The sequence below is a fragment of the Periplaneta americana genome, chromosome 4 (genome assembly GCF_040183065.1).
Source record: "Periplaneta americana isolate PAMFEO1 chromosome 4, P.americana_PAMFEO1_priV1, whole genome shotgun sequence".
NCBI classification, from domain to species: Eukaryota; Metazoa; Arthropoda; class Insecta; order Blattodea; family Blattidae; genus Periplaneta; species Periplaneta americana.
This window is the reverse complement of record NC_091120.1, coordinates 71,497,323-71,512,922: the sequence shown is the minus strand read 5'-3', so window position 1 is coordinate 71,512,922 and position 15,600 is coordinate 71,497,323.

Sequence of the window (15,600 nt, the reverse complement as noted above, 5' to 3'; positions counted from 1 at the left end):
TTGTCTCTGTGCCAGATGTTGAAATCAGTCGTAGTTATAATAGTAGTATATCCGTGATATACTTGACAAACGCTTTGTATGGGCAGAAGAAATAAACATCAAAAGGTTCAATGAAGCCAGTGCATCCATGGGGCATCAAATGCCATTAAAACGTCCTAATCGAGTCAGGAATTGTCGACTTGATGAGTGCCTTGTCCTTATTTGCTGACCATGAATCCAGCAACAGGAGGACACCATCTTCATGCAACGAAGAAATTCTGGGTGAAAATACTTGCGAAAATATATCCTTCATATCTGGTTTCCGCATACTCGCTGAAACAGAAACATATGATTTGATATTATATGGGTCAGCAGGTTTACTTTAGGGAACATTTTCTGTGATTCAGCTGACAGAAGATACATTGGGGGGAAGATTTGTCCGTCCATAGAAATGACTGGCATAATCATTTAGGAGTGCGTCGTAGCAGCCTCTGATCCTACTGTGGCATAAATCTTCTTCCCTCCTTTGAAAAGCAGGGTTCGCCCGGAGTGAATCTCTTTTACAAATCGACTTTATGTTGACGATTTGGCGAAGAGTGAAGCGGCGATCGATGAACAACTGCTTCATCTTTGACATGAAATTGATTTCTGCTTCACCTCTGCCTCCTTTGATGAGAAGTTCCTACTAATTTTATGCGTCACAGAACGAGAAAGATACGATTCCGCTGTTTGAATCCCCATACCCACGAGTCAGAAGCTCTGAAGTTAAGATGGTTATCAGGATCAATTTGAGCCTTCACCTGTAGGCCCCAAAGCCTGATAGTTCTGCCATGAATGATAGCGTTCGTAGCTACTTAACATTTCAGGTTTCTTCTTCTTCACTTTTCCATCGTAATCGTAAAGCATCCCCTGTGTGATTAGAGGGAATCGATTTTTACAGAGGTGAAAAATCGTCTCTTTCCGCTGACTGCATCGTTCATATAGTGGAGCGCTTTCTGCTTGTAATCGTCGTCGACTACGTTTCTGGTTCTTTTAGAAGAGGGAGCGTAAGAAGACGTGCTGATTTGCGACGACGTCTCCGTCTCTTCAGCGTCCTCCGCTTTCTGATCGTCTTTTAGGCGTCCCGCCATTGGTTCGTCTTTGATGTCACCATAATCCTGCTTCCCATCTTCCACGTCCAAATCTGGTATCTCATAAAAAAACTGGCGACGTGTAGGTTTCCACGACCTCCTGTTCGTCTTTTAACTTATCCCTCATTTGATGGAACATCCGGATGTCTGCGACTGACGGATTAGCGTCACTGATCCCAAACTCGCATACCAGCAGCAGAACCACTATTTTCGGACGCATTCTGTATATGATACAAACGGCAACAATTACTTGTCACGCGCCCCAACAGAACGCGAATGAGAAACAAAAATAATATTAGAGCTCTAACAAGTAGTAGCGTCAACATACGTACTCTTCCATAACCTTCCGTAAGCGGAGAAGAGCTGGCTTACTAATTCGTACGATGCGAGGCGAGGAGTGTCTGATTAGTCACACAATCTGAACAAAAATGAAATATAAGAGTAGCTATCAGCAGAATTAGCTCGAGCAAAACTTACCTTTCCGTAAAATGAAAGTAGGTGACCGCCTCCTAGCGATATTTAAAACGTACAACAGCTGTAATATCTCGTTTACAATTCAGTGACTTCAAAAACAACTTCATTTTAACCTTTAAGTATGCACATTGAGTCACTTCTCACAGGCTGTCATGTTAAATTTACAGTCCCATAACTTTTGTCCCTATGGAGCTCAGGCGGAAAAATTTCACCTGCTGACTTACTTTTGTCTCCTCTTTCCAAAAATATACGGCATTACCGCCTTCTCAATTCACCATGAAAGAAGATTCCCTTGTTAGTGTGAAACTAACGTAAAAATTGACATTTTTAGGTTTTTACACCAATCGATAATAATTTGTTCTTCTACTTGGTCACAAAAATCGTAACTCAGTTCGAAAATTATTGTATGTCAGTGGCGGTTCCTCGGGGGAGGGAAGGGAGGAACGTCCTCCTCACATTTTCTTCTTTTGAAAGTAAATACCAAATAAAATATGTGCCTTGAAATTCGAGGAAGATTCGATAATTTTTAAGTTCACAGCTATAAGAAAAACTCGGTTCATCGAGTTTTAAACACGAGCGCTCATGTGCTGTAGAAAAATGTGAGAAAGATGCGAGATTGTCTGTGTAGAGGAAAGGCACTCCATTCCTCCTCTACTGCAGTTAACACACATAGACAACAGCGCACTAGCGGCCAGAGAAAAAAAGCAGAGTTTTAAAGCAAGTAAATGAACGGAGAGTGAGGAGATCCTCCTCTGGGCGGGAAATAGAAACTGACTGGTCGTGCAGCAAGCTCGCTACCGCTGCTATCTAACGATGCTGCATTCAACCGGACTATAACACATCTAGGAGGAGACACAACAAAAACAGTTTTAACGCAGCGCTATGAAAGACACCATGTAAACTTTATTTTTTTAATTATAAATCAAAAATATTATTCATTGCACTTTATATAGGCTACTATTCATGGTTTGAAATTTTCGTGGATATTTGAAAGTTAAAGTCGGGTTTATGTAAAACAAAGAGGAAGTAGTTCTACGTAGTTGGCCCCTGAAATTCACTTCTATTCATTGTTTACTAGAGAGGGCAACAGCCAAGTTGTCAGTTTTGTACAAATATATTTGAAACTGAAAGTAGATACTCCAAACTACATAATTTTTAACATAAAAAATTAATCGGCCACCGGCAGCTTTGAACAATAATGATTGTATGACTTTACAAGAACTGACATTCTTCAAACGTATGTGATACTGAACTTGTAAAATGTACATGTGGCAACACATACCATGTGGGTGGGTGCAGTGTTCTCGCTTTCATCAGATTATTTCCCATTCCCATTTCCATTTCCGTAAAACGGTTCCGGTTACGAGTTAGTAGCTAGTCTCTTCCAACACGTGTGATGCTGTAGTGTGCTCGAAAAATGCTACGAGGTTGTGAATTTCCTTGTAATTGTTAATTTGTGCAATTATTCAACAATGAATGGAAGTGAAAACATAATATATTTTGGACAATTTAGGAAACTCAGTTTACAAGAACAGATTATTGCTATACAGAAGGGAAGGCCAACTCTAACAAAACCTGGTCTCACATGTATGCATGTAGGCTAATTTGTAGCATGTTTCATTCAAGAAGAAGTCATTTAATGCTGTTAATTTCTTTCCTCCTCTTAAGAAATATGCAGGAACCGCCACTGTTGTATGTAACACAATTCGTAACTAAAAAACATGATGGTAGAGTTCATATGAAATAGTATTGCCTGTTAAGAAATTTTTTGTGAATAAAACATCGATTGCAGTTACGTTAGTTTCACATTAAGCCCTCAAATCATTTCACTGTAAAATAATTTTATTCTGAAGATATAGATGATAAGAAGATGCCACCAATGATAGACTATAAAAGAGACACATTATCCTGCTGTCAGTTGGCACAGTTATTCCCTGCATGTCTGCAGAAACTACTTAAAAATTATCTGAAATCAATATGCAGAAAACAGTATTATGACGACAGCAGGATTATAAATTAACTGCATATCCAACTGTATAACCTATCCTTTATGGAATTAAATAGTCAGAATCATTATCAAGCTATCAATCCTTACCTATAGCTTAAAATCGCGATGAAATAAATTGTATTATGTATTGGTGGAACAGATAATCCTTTTTGATTCTTCATCAATGAAAGTTGAAACATGACGAGGATATATTTTAATCTGTACCTCGATTTGAATTTATAATCTATAAAAATACGCTAAGAAACATGAAAAGCTTTAATAATCTCCTGGATGTCCTCAATAATCTCGGCAAATACGACAATTTTGCAAATATTAGCCATTTTCCTTATGTCCACGAACGAAAGTCAAAGTCAAAGTCAAAGTCAAAGTCTAGATTTTCGGCGACTTCGAAGTAAAGTCACGATTGAAATTTACTTGCGTCAAAGTGTCGACTGTGAATAGGAAAATGGTGACTTTGTACTTTCCAAAAGTCAACTTTGGTCCAAAGTCTCGTCTGTATTTTTTTTTTATTTATTTTAGTTGGTTATTTTACGACGCTTTATCAACATCTAAGGTTATTTAGCGACTGAATGAGAGGAAGGTGATAATGCCGGTGAAATGAGTCTGGGGTCCAGCACCAAAAGTTACCCAGCATTTGCTCGTATTGGGTTGAGGAAAAACCCCGGAAAAAACCTCAACCAGGTACCGTAACTTGCCCCGACCAGGAATCGAACCCGGGCCACCTGGTTTCGCGGCCAGACGCGCTAACCGTTACTCCACAGGTGTGGACTCTCGTCTATAAATACGACCCTAAGTCATACCTATATATTCGCTTTTGCAATTACTACTAGATTTCTCCTACAGAGCTGCTAAATTGCTCTTTAACAAATGGCTTTCGGATTTCCCCGACCTAATATATAGAACAATTATAATGAATATTTTGAGTAACTGATATAAGATTCAGTTAAGATTCTCCCACTTTCGTTACTTGCTTACTTATGGGTTTTAAGGAACTCATAGGTTCCTTGCCGCCCTCGCACAAGCCCGCCATCGATCCCTATCCTGAGCAAGATTAATCCAGTCTCTACCATTATACACCACCTCCCTCAAATCCATTTTAATATTATCTTCCCATCTAAGTCTCGGCCTCCCCAAAGGTCTTTTTCCCTCCGGCCTCCCAACTAACACACAATACTCATTTCTGGATTCGTCCATACGTGCTACATGCCCTGCCCATCTGAAACGTCTGGATTTAAAATGTTATGTTTTATTTAACGACGCTCGCTACTGTCGAGGTTATATCAGCGTCGCCAGTGTGCCGGAATTTTGTCCCGCAGGAGTTATTTTACATGCCAATAAATCTACTGACATGAGCCTGTCGTATTTAAGAACATTTAAATTCCATCGACCTGGCCCGGGATCGAACCCGCAACTTCGGGCTGACTGTCTAGATTTAATGTTCCTAATTATGTCAGGTGAAGAATAAAATGTATGCAGTTCTGCATTATGTAACATTCTCCAGTCTCTTGTAACTTCATCCCTCTTAGCCCCAAATATTTTCCTAAGCACCTTATCTTCAAACATCCTTACCCTCTGTTTGTCTTTCAAAGTGAGAGTCCAAGTTTCACAACCATACAGAAGAACCGGTAATATGATCGTTTCATAAATTCTAACTTTCAGCTTTTTTGAGACCAGACTGAATGATAAAAGCTTCTCCCATATTTATTCTGCGTTGAACTTCCTCCCGAGTATCATTTATATTTGTTAATGTTGCTCCAAGATATTTGAATTTTTTTACCTCTTCAAAGGACAAATTTCCAATCTGGGCATTTACTTGCCAGACTGTAAAGCAGTGGTCGTCAGCACTCTCTGAAATGTGCAAAGGGTACGCGGTGCTGTCCCGTGTGCACTGTCGTGCAACAGGGAGAGAGAGAGAGCATGCCCGCTAGCAGCTACGGAGTGCACCCTAGTGCACTGCGTTTTCCGCGGGTAAGAGAGACTAGCCCCAGCGTGCTCTGTGCTGACGATCCCTGCTGTAAAGTGTCAAGAGACGTTAGAATTTCGAGTCTCTTAGCTTTGACTCACTCTTTGTATAGTTTTAAGATGATTTCTTTAAATTGTAACATAATATAAAAAATAACTGGAAGATTTTAATAGAATTTAATTAATTAATTGTAAGAACAAACTGAATTAAATTATAAGTTTTAAATGATTTTTAAAACAGATTTTCACATCATTATAACTGGAATTCTAGAGCTGTTAAACTCTTTTATCTGCAAATAACAAAAATTTTTACTTTCGGTATTTCGCATTTTATTTCTCTTTGTTACGTGAAGAGAAACTTTCGCACAGGCTTTGCTAAATTAGTAGTTTATTTTCTTATTTTGTACAGTCTTTCCACTTAACTTTAACTTAATTTAATACCGTAATGAAAATGTAATTAAAGATCAATAGAAACAACTTTAAGCAATAAGAAAAGTCTCAGTGATATTTGTTTGTTCTTAGCGAAACTTGATAATAGGCCTAGGCCTACACAACCTGCTCACTCATTTACTTTACCATGTTGAGCGTTATTTTCAGTTATGCAACATTTCGCAGCATTGAATCGATTGACATAACCGAAAAAGAAAACTCTTCTGGAAACACCAATATGCATACATCTCGATTATCTTGGGAGGTTTATAAAACATTGAATGAAACATTTCATATCGTGTCTCACATCCTCAGAAGCTAAAATTCCTTTAAAAAAGTATCACTCTTGTGAAATGTTATCTATACTAATAATAAATCTGTAGCCGAAATTTTTCTGGTAATTTTTGATTTTCCAAAAATAATTGGTGTTAACATGTATAATAAACCATCCTGAAACCGAAAATCGCTTTTTCAAATTTTTGTTTGTATGTCTGTCTGTATGTTTGTTACCTTTTCACGCGATAATGACTGAACAGATTTATATGAAAATTGGAATATAAATTAAGATCGTTGTAATTTAGATTATAGGCTACATGTCATTCAAAATACTCTATTTAAAAGGGGGGTTGTAAGGGGGCCTGAATTAAATAAATCGAAATATCTTGCTTATTGTTGATTGTTATGAAAATTTTTACATAACAAAAGTTTATTTAAGAATGATTTTCGATAAGTTTTATTCTATGCAAAATTTTGATAGGACTGATATTACTATGATGTACCGAAGTAGATAATATTTCCGTGCAGTAATTCTGCATCACCATATGGCGAGATATGTCTGTTTTAAAATAACAATGCTTTTATATCATGGCCACGTCAGATTAATGTAGCAGTAATAAAGATAAAACAAATGACTCTGCATTTATTTAAGGCGGCCTTGGACTCCTTGGACAACAATCAGATTAATATAAGGATGATATATGATATGATATGATATGATATGATATGATATGATATGATATGATATGATATGATATGATATGATATGATATGATATGATATGATATGATATGATATGATATGATATGATATATGATATATGATATATGATATATGATACGATACGATACGATACGATACGATGATATGACATGACATGACATGACATGACATGACATGACATGACATGACATGACATGACATGACATGACATGATATCCTATGTGTTTATAATATACTAAATATTATTATATTATAAAGAGAGAATGTTTGTGTGGCTGTATGAGGCAATCTCAAGAAACTATTTAATAGATTTAAATAATTATTTCATCATTGGAAAGTGTAGTTCCTTTAGATGGACGTAGGCTTATGTCATTACAGAAGCTCATGATTGAATCGAGGACTGGGCACAATAATGCATATAAGGTAGGACTAAATAGAACCTTACGCACAGAAAACTTTATATACTATCGAAACTAATAATTAGCTAGCCTATATGTAGTGCAGTTAAATTTAATGCTATTTGGAGGTACCGTACTGAAATTTGATGTCTGATTGGCGTTGCGTTTTTTATGAAAGAACTAGCCGTACCCGCGCGCTCCGCTGCATCTGTTAGAAATAAATATAAAGTAATTACATAATTAAAATAGGACGTTTGATCCAGGGAACATTCGTGTTTGATAGAAGGATAAATCGTTTAATATGTTACTTAATTTAAATTGTATTTAAATAATTAAAATGCGATCATTTTGGTCCAGAGAGCACTCAGAAGTTACTGTAATAACATTATAGCATTATGTCCCTTTAGAGAAACTACACTTTCCAATGGTGAAATAATAATTAATTATACAAATTGGTAAATTTAGCTTTCGATATTACTTCATACAAACACAGAAACATTCTCTGTAGGCTATGTTTCATAGCTTTCGATTGTTGTTGTCCAAGGCCCTTTATAGGCGTAGTCATTTGTTTTCATTTCATTGCACCGCCTTAGATGGCACTGTATTTTAATTTTAAAACTCATTTATCTCATTAAATACCAGTCCTATAAAACTTTTGCAAGAAATAAACCTTATCGGAAATCATTTTTAAAGAAACTTTTGTTATGTAACATATTTCACAAAAATCAATAATAAGCGAGATATTTCGATTTATTTAATTCAGGCCCCCTTATAACCCCCTTTTAAATAACGTATTTTGAATGTCATATAGCCTAAAATCTAAGTTACAGCGAACTTAATTTATATTCCAATTTTCATATAAATCGGATCAGCCATTATCGAGTGAAAAGGTAACAAACATCCAGACAGACAGACATACAAACAAAAATTTCAAAAAAAGCTATTTTCGGTTTCAGGGTGGTTAATTATATATGTCAAGACCAATTATTTTTTAAAAATCGAAAATTACCTGAAAAATTTTGACTACAGATTTATTATTAGTATATATGAAAGCCAGAGAAGGAATAATTTTACAAATATACACGCGGCACATATTAAGTATTTATTATTCAGTAACATAACAGTACATATTTTATTGCTTAATTACGTATTTGGGTGAGCTACGGTAATGTATACTTAATAGGTAACAGTTCTATGTAGTGCACAATGCTCCATATTGAATAATTAACAAACCAACATCTTTAGCATGACTTGTGGTTTGTAGGCCATCTCAAACCCCAAACTCCACACCTCTGAGCTCGAGATCTTACATACTCGGTCAGTTATGGCCGAATGTTAGAATAAAAACAATTAACAACATAGGTATTTCATTCATAACGTCATACAATACCAGATGAAACTATGAAGTAATTACATAATTGAAATACGACTATTTGGTCTATGGCGCATCCGTTTTCATTGCAAGAATAATTAGTTTAACATGTTTGTAAATTAGTCTAGAATATGTCGCTCTGCTGGAAAAGTTTTACTTCCTGAGATTCAAGAGCCCCCACAACCAATTAAAAACTTAGGTAGGTACTTATAGTAGTACATCCGTTATCAACACACGTTTTAAATAATATAGTCTAGGGCAGTACAACACCTTATTTGAAATGGTGTCGTTTGGTGACAAAGTCTTCTTCCAGCTGTGAGTAACAACCTTCAGTTCTTACAAATATATTCTATTTCAGACGCTGTTAGGTCTAACACAGCGTTCTCAAACTTTTTTGAAGTGGGGACCACTTTTTTAAGTCAGAACAGTCCCCGCGGACCACCTTGTTCCCTTCAAAAGCAAATTTATCATTTTTGTACCATATTTTAATACCAATATTAATTAACTAAAATTGATTTAATTCAATTGATTTATATTAGTATTAACTAATTAAGTTAATGTTAATAGCTAGAAGAAAATTCATTTTCGTTTTTTCTAATAATTCAAGGCTATTAGTGTTTGGATAGTAATCTTTAACTTATTAACTGAAAGAAAATAAATAAATGTTGGTATTCACATTAATGAGATGGATGAGCCTGCCGATTCTTGCACAGTTGTTCTATATTTGAATGTAGGTATGCTGGTAAGCTTAAGTCTGAGATCATCACATACATCGAGTCGATTTCGGTACTTTGTTTTTATTAGAGTTAGTGATGAAAACTCTTTCTCACACAGATACGTAGAAGTAAACTGAATTATAATCTCTAAAGCACCATTGTACAATTCACTATATTGTCTTTTCACTTATGATGAGGTCCAAAAATTAACCATACCTTCTGCTTCGAATTTCATTTTAAGTTCGGTGTCATTCGAGAGTTCAATTAATTGTTCTCTTTCATACAGTGAAAGTTTTTTATTTTCAATATCGCAATGAAACGGATCACGAACCCATAAAAATTCGTCATGTTTACTTGGAAAGTTGGAAGTTTCAAATTGTGACCTCAGAGTTGTATTATTGGTGTATGACGTCACATTTCAATGTGCAGACTGGGTGTCAGCAAAACTATTAAGAAAGTCATAAATACATGAAAACGTTCAGTACTTTGGTCCTCTGTTATGAATTCGGGTGGTCCCTGGCTGGGTTACAGGCGCCAGATGTGCAGGGAAAATATGGCGAGGAACACCACGTTCATAGTGCTTTAAATCCCTCTTTTGTTGTTGAGAGTAGAGTGGTATGTCGGTAGACGACTAGGGTAGCCTAATAAAATTCATAAAATGTCAGTACTGGGAGAAAAAGTGAAAGGCGATTGACATATGTCATTTCCAAACTCTGAGATTTTCAGCTATAATGTGATATGCAATTCGTTTGAATTTTATTTTTTGTAATGTTTTTTTTGAAGGACCACAAGGGCAGACCTCGAGGACCACAGGTAGTCCGCGGTCCATAGTTTGAGAAACACTGGTCTAACATAATACCAAGCTTAAAAGTAGAATTAATAGAACAACTCCATAACCTATTGCATGGTAATAACAGTTAAATTCATAGTTCTAAATACAACTTTGAAAGTAATTCAGGAGCAAACGATTTATAACTGATAATAAATTAATTATTCACTAACAATAACAAAGCTGTATTTGGAAATATAACAGATTTAAGTCAATGATAGGCCTATTTATTTATAACAAGTGCAGCGAAGTGCGCGGGTACGGCTAGTTAATAATAAATCCATTAATATGAAGTCAAACTATTTGAATAAATTTACATAAAACCATTTTCCATTCTAATTAAATTGTCGCTCCCAGTGGTGTAGGAGTAAGCTCTGCTTTGGACCCAAGGTTTGCGGGTTCATATTCGGCTAGGACAGATGGATTTTTCAGAATGGAAAAATCCGGACGCAAATCCTTCCGGAGAGACTTCAAGCCGTTGGGAGTTTTCCGGTACGTTAAACACTTTTAAGCTAAAATTATAGCCTCTGGACTAAATTCTTCTCTCTTGCATCCTAGTAATACCTTAGTTGCATACGCTTGCGCTTTCCACTTGTCCCTGAGTTCCCTCTCGGCAAACAACTATACCGGTAACTAATGTAGGCCTATTCCTTGTAGGTACTGAAACCTCCGCTAGAGGAGCATCTTTGCTCCGTCTCCGGAACTATGAGTTAAATGAATTAAATTAGAGGTCGAACTCAGTTACATGTTTATCTTGCTTTCCATTACATCAGAGTTTCGCAAGTTCAAATCTGGTCAATTGTAATGGATTTTAAGGACGATAAATTTCAGATCGTGACTTCTTTCCGAAGAAGAATAAAAAGAGATCTTGCGTTGTAGATTAACGGCACGACACCCTGCCCCTGAATGGGAGGATTCAATGTAAAATTTACTGGTCGTTTATTCCCTCACATCGAATAGGCCCATTTCAATATCTACTGTATGTGTGGGAAGTCTTGCACCATCCTCCACCTCTAATGCAAAGTTAGTAGCTTCGTATTATGGAGAGTTATGTAATAGTACCTGTGCAACACCCACACAGACGGAAGTTCATGGAAAGTGCCTTCTTTTGTGTTGTGTTGCAGACTGAGATAATTACTAGAGATGAACAACGATCGAGAAAACGAGACTAAAAGCGCCCGCAAAGCCGAAAATCCGCACGACAATGTTGTATACTTCGCGTCCTTGACGTAAAGACTGGTTAAGTGTTCCGAGACTCGAGATTGATCACTCCCGAAGTCCTGAAGTCAAGCAGCCTTAAATCGCCACAGTTGCTTATACCTGACTGAACTTTTATCTACTTTGGCAACTGTTACATATGTATAAACAATCAAGTAGCCTATTTGAAACATCTCTACCTTTCAGTGTATAATAATCCGTTCCCCAATCATTATTTAATTACTAGGCCCTTATTAAAAGGCTAGGAATCTTCATTTCATATGTTTAATATCAAGTGTGCAATCTCAAGTAAAAAGATATTATTATGTTTCTTAAAAATGCAAATTTATTTGAGAATTGTTCTTTTTTCTATTTTTATAACCATAGGTAATATCACATAACAGAACCAGAACATTTTGATAACTAAGATACTGTTCCGTTTTGTCTTTTTGTCTCATTTAAACATTTATAACATTATTTATTTCAATGATGTATGTTATTCAAAGTTATCGAAATCTTTCCACGCCGACCAAACGCTATTTCGAGAATGATGAGCGTGACTCGAAGCGCACGAGAATGACGAAATGAAACTCGAAAACAAATGCAACGAACACAGCGAGCGAGAGCGACAGTTAGTTTTGTTCAAATCTAATAATAATTACTTTATTTTTCAACAGATTAATTTCAATTTGTAACGCACTGTCAATTTCTCTTGTTGAATATGTTTCCCCCAACAGTCAAATGTCGCAATTCAATACTGACATTACGTTACATTGAAATAATTATGATGAAGTAAACGTAACTCACCGGAAGGCGTGGAGCTGCACTGTCTACAGATGTGTTGCGCGGGACGGCCGACACGCGACTCGCAGGGGATTTGGATGCAGTGTTCGTTTTATACCTCGCAAAACGGGAACGTCGGCATGAAGACGAGGACAAACGATCTGAAACTACTACAGATTAGCGCATGTTAACCTGCCCGTTTAAGCCGCGGTTGAAATCTTCCAAATTAACCAACACAATTAAGAGCCGCTTTTTCTAAACTCACTTCATATAAAAATAAACAATGCCAGGAAACACAAAGACTGTTTATACAGAATTGCTTGACAGCTAGTTATTAGGGAGCGGATTATTACGTAAATAAATATTTTTTGTGAGAACATGGGCGTTCCTAAATTAGTTACAAATTCTGGACATACCTTCCTGACTGTTAGAAATTAATTTTAACATAAAAGTACGTTTTTCAATTTGTTTATATTTAAATAAATATTTCGAAATGATTAATCGTAAACACGTAATTCACACTTTTACGTAGTGCATATATTTTTATTACTACGCCACAAAGTTATTAATTCTTATATAGGGTGAATAAAAAGTATGGAACAATGCTTGTAACTTTCTTATTTATAATTTTACGAAGAAACTATTTATATAACAGTTGTAGGTTATCAAAGAAGGAATATTTTGAACATGTTTCTGACCTTGTTACTTTTATTAAATTAAAGAAACTAGAATGGGCTGGTCATAATACAAAGGCTCTCAACAGACCGAGTACCAAAAAAGTGCTTACAGCAAGTTTTATGGGGAGTAAGCGAATTGGAAGGCCGAAGAAAAGATGGGATGATGGTATTAAGGAAGATGCTGCAAACCTGCTTAGGTGTCGCAACTGGAGACTTGCTGCACAAAATATAAATGACTGGAGGCAGAAAATCAGGGAGGCCAAAGCTCGAATTTGAGCCAATTAGCCATTAGATGATTACATAACGCAGAACTTCACGCATTATATTCTTCACCTGACAGAATTAGGAACATTAAATCCAGACGTTTGAGATGGCCAGGGCATGTAGCGAATCCAGAAATGCATATAGAGTGTTAGTTGGGAGGCCGGAGAGAAAAAGGCCTTTGGCGAGGCCGAGACGTAGATGGGAGGATAATATTAACGTGGATTTGAGGGAGATGGGATATGATGATAGAGAGTACATTAATCTTGCACAGGATAGGGACCGATGGAGGGCTTATGTGAGGGCGGCAATGAACCTTCGGGTTCCTTAGAAGCCATTTGTAAGTAAGTAAGTAAGCCATTGGATGGATGAGCAATAATACGAAAGAAATTGAATACTTCAAGTAACTGGAATCCCTAATAATGAACACAATGATATAGAAATAGAAATAAAAGCAAGATTCTTGCTACACCTTAGGCGAGAGTTGCAAAAGATAGGCTACACATATCATAGTAATTCATGTACGTTTATAGAGATAAAATAAAAATATTCTAAAAATGTGGGAAAGGAAAACATTAAGAATAATATATGGACTATCTTTCGACTATCTACTGTGGAGAATAAAAATGAATTGTGAGTTGTACAATAAGTTTGCAGCTCCAAACAAACGGACGTAGATTATTGTCTGTGCCTAGATTCTATAGACCTAGAAGACAAACAAGCCCTCTGCGCAAGTGGTGAGTGGAGATGGCTGGACCAATGACCGCTCTGGCGGGAAAGGTATTTGCTTGGACGGAGTGAGTGATAATGTTACCTTCTGCCACGCGCATCTTACCCCTTAGCGGCCGCGAGCCGATGCTGCCCGAAACACTCCCGAACTACTAGACTCCAACCATTCGCTTTTCTCAATCTTCACCCAAATGCGCCAGTTAGGTCAACAGATTCAAGACACGAAGTGGATAGAGCAGGCATTTCCAACTGCTGACTCTGTGACGTCACACGTCTCTACTCTCGAGCTCTTTGAGAGGGAAAGCATGTGAAAAAGGGGAAACTGGGTGGAGTGGCAGTGGAAGGGATGGAGATGTTTAAATAGCGGAGATAACTTTACCCTCCCTCATGTTCTCTTCCAGCTCTGCTCCGAGAGGGGGAACGCGCTCCGACGTCACAGGTTTTCCAGTTGGAAATGATTGGGATAGAGCATGTAATCAGAATGGCCAATACAAGACTGCTGAAGGAGTTATTAGGAGGGAAAGAGGGAGGAGAAAGGAACAGGGAAGTTCCAAAATAAAGTGGATAGATGACGAAATAGGCATCGGAAGATGGAGAACGGACGCATTGGTTGGAGAGGGATGAACATGTTAAACTCACCGGCCTACAGTGTTTTAATTCGTCATGATTTTCTTGAAAAAATTAATAACTGCAACATAAATTTTAATGCTCCAACTATGTCTCGATAAAGAACATAAAAATTGTGTACTAGTATGTGTTGCCTGTAACATATGAAGGGTTCAGACCCATAGTGGGTCAAGCGCCATTTAGTAAAAACTGAGAAAGTAAGGGTTAAAATTAAATGAATATCATAGTTTAATGAAAATTGACATATCGTTTAATTTTAATGTGCATACTTTATACATTACTTGCTACATGCTTCATTAAATTATAGTAATCATTTAATTTTAACCCTTGTTTTCTCCATTTTTAATAAATGGCGCTTGGCCCACTATGACTCTGAACCCTTCATATATTATTAGTAAATTACTGAATAATGTGGACGATATTATACATTGAGCTGACAATGAAATTATCGAGTCGCACATCATTAAAAGCTTTAATTTGCCTAGTTATTTAAATCATCTGAATTAAAGCAAACAGTTGAGAATTGAAAATAAATATGAAAAAGTTAAAATCACATCAAACGCTATTATGACGGGATTACATTATTTTCCTTCTCTAAAGCAGCATTAACGAGTTTCGGATAACGGCTAATTATTACAAAAATGCTTTTATTTATACTTCATTAACACCATTGCACTATTCGGACGAACCAATCATTGAAGAAATTGGTAATATCAATGATGTTGTTATTGTTATCTTCATAGTTGAGAAGAGTGTCATCAACATATCGGACATAGGTGGAAATATTGTGTCTTATTCGTATACACATAGATTTTATTGCTATTAATTTTTATCTATTTATTCGTGATTCAATATGCAACGTTACATTCGATCAAATTGTTCAATTATACTTCACATTTAATACCTGTGTCTCACTGTTTGTTTACATTATAACTAGATCCCTTGAAATTATTCATATCTGCTTTACAGGAAGCTTTACCTGAAAGATTAGATTTGCATAGATCCCTGATGTTTGACAAAATGCCTTTTT